Below are 2,774 nucleotides of genomic sequence, written 5' to 3' on the forward strand. Positions count from 1 at the left end.
TCTCCTGACTTCTCTCAGTTGTCTGACCCTTTTTAATTTTTGTAATTGCTATACCTGTCTCTGTTATATAGATACATATTTCTCTTACTCATAAAATCAAAGTTATGTTTATGCTTATGTTTATAAATATATATCTGCATAGATATTCATGAACTATGTATAAATAAAACAATATTTTTATTAGTTTAGTAAAATAAAAGTTAATATACTACCATGTATATATTGGTCTTCCTCAGATACTACTGGAAAATATAATAAAACCTAAAGTAAAATAGTATAATTGTTATGATTTTAATTAGAAATTTTTCTCTAGTGAGAGAGAGGGAAAACGTGAGCATGGGCGGTTGGATGGAGCGTCAGAGGGAGAGGGAGAGGTTTAAGCAGGTTTCACAGAGTACAGAGCCCAATGCTAGGCTCGATCTCACAACCCTGAGATCATGGCCTGAGGTAAGACTTAGGTGTTTAATCAACTGAGCCACTCCGGAGCCCATAATTAACAGCTTTCATCAATATCTAGAGTATATAGAGCTTAGTAATATAATAAAGTTTAATGGTGAATGTAAAGGATAAAATTGGATGAGTTAAAACGTTGAAATGCTTAGTCCATACCTATACACTATATATGTGTTTTCTTACATTTAGACAGATATTCTTAAAATCTGGAATACATTTACTAATGCCACATAAATGGACAATTAAACACATCTTAAACAGAGTAATTTCAGAAAATGCCATACCTACCTGCGTAACCGTCCCTCAGAACATCATACTGCTTAAAACATAACCTATGAGAACTTATACTAGTAACCAAGCATGCTTACTTATAGCTTTAATAAAACCATGCACTGGCAATAGGCATCTGTTGGAGAAGAAGATGGACATTCTTGAAGCCAAGCAGCTGGGGATACCCAGCTCCCTCAGAGCGGAGTGCTGCCTGCTTCATTTTTCCATTATTCTCCCTTCCCCAGAGCCATCAGCTTTAGTCAGAAATCCTTTAGTTTGGGCTTGCCCACTACAGGTCATGTACTATGTGACCAGATAGACATATTTTGCCTTTCTTCTTACGTATCTACAAGACTCAAGGTCAATGTGTAATCTACTCTGGCTTCTTTGTTGGTTGTTACTCACTTTCTAATAAATATGAGACTGAGGAGTTGTTTGGGGTGACAGTCTTTTCTACTGCCCCCTATTCCTGTTCTCTTGCAGCTGACTTGTTTTTGCCTCATTCTTCTCCCATGTGCTGTCAGGAGGTGGCCTACCTGGACTGGCTTTTCCCACTTGTCCTGTAGACCTCAGCTGAATAGCATTAGAGGAAAGTATATACCCTACTTCCCTAAAAACTGACAAAGTTATGCGGCTCAGAGGTATGAAGAACTCACTTGAGTTTGTTTCCCAGAGGTACTAATTAAACTTCACCAGTATTCACATCCATGTGTATCACATTTTTGTGTAACATGAAGCACTTTCTGGGCGCCTGGGTGGCTCAGTGGGTTAAAGCCTCTGCCTTCGGCTCAGGTCATGATCTCAGGGTCCTGGGATCGAGTCCCGAATTGGGCTTTCTGCTCAGCGGGGAGCCTGCTTCCTTCCTCTCTCTGACTGCCTCTCTGCCTACTTGTGATCTCTCTCTGCCAAATAAATAAATAAATAAAATGAAAAAAATATATATGAAGCACTTTCTTCCATTCATCACCTTACATGGCCTGTGAGATAGATTATAGAAACTATTAATTACCTTTTGCAAGTTATGCATGATACCATTCGAAATCTGTATTGTTTGCAATGTGGTCTACATTTTATCTTTGAAAGTCTACCAATTAACTGACTTCACCTTGACATGAAACGAAAATATGTTATATTGAACTATGTGTTATTCATATTTCTATCTGTAGCACTAATAATAAACATTTGTATAAAGAGTGAAAGAATATGGAAATTCACTTGAGCTTAATTATTGTGTTATCACTGTAATGGACTAAATGTATCCTCCCAAATGTCATATATTGAAGTTTTAAACCTTGTTGTGGTGGTTATAGGAGGTGGATCCTTTGAGAATTAACTAGGCCATGGTGATTGGGATAAGTGCCTTTATGAAATGAAGGCCAGAGATCTCTCTCATTTTGTCTCCGACTTCTGCAGATATGAGAAGCTGGCACTCTATAAGGTCTGTAACCTGGAAGAGTACTTTCATTGGAACCCAACCATGCTGACACCCTCACCTTGGACTTCCAAACTCCCGAATTGGGCAGTGGGGGAGGGGCGCGGAAATGTTTGTTGTTTAAGCCACTCCATCTAAGGTAATTTGTTGTATCAGCTTGAACAGACCAAGACAATCAATCACTAAATAGTCTACCCTTAACTTAGGGTACACATTAGAAAGTAGAATTAGAAGGAAAGCTAAAATGTACAAAGGAGATACTACATTGTAGTTGGTGGCTAAGTTTCTGCAAAATAGAAATTCTAATAGCTATAATGGAAAGAATAGGGGAATCTCTGAGTCTGCAAAACTAATAGTACTTTATGATAAAGGGAAAATGTATAGTTTATATGTCAGTCAGGTTTGACATTTATCACTAACGATCAAACGAGGACAATAAAAATCATACATGTGAGGTGACTCAGTAGTCACATTGCCAATTAACAATGGAGTAAAATGTTACGACCGAGGACTATAGTATCAGATATTTTCTATTTCTCTGTTTTCTAAGTGTCTGCCAAATTCCCATTTAATCAAGCACCAAGTAGGAGGAAGGGTCTCAGAAGTCGATGTATGTGGG

The sequence above is a fragment of the Mustela putorius genome, unplaced genomic scaffold (genome assembly GCF_011764305.1).
Source record: "Mustela putorius furo isolate JIRA1106 unplaced genomic scaffold, ASM1176430v1.1 tig00001826_pilon_pilon_pilon, whole genome shotgun sequence".
Taxonomy (NCBI): Eukaryota; Metazoa; Chordata; class Mammalia; order Carnivora; family Mustelidae; genus Mustela; species Mustela putorius.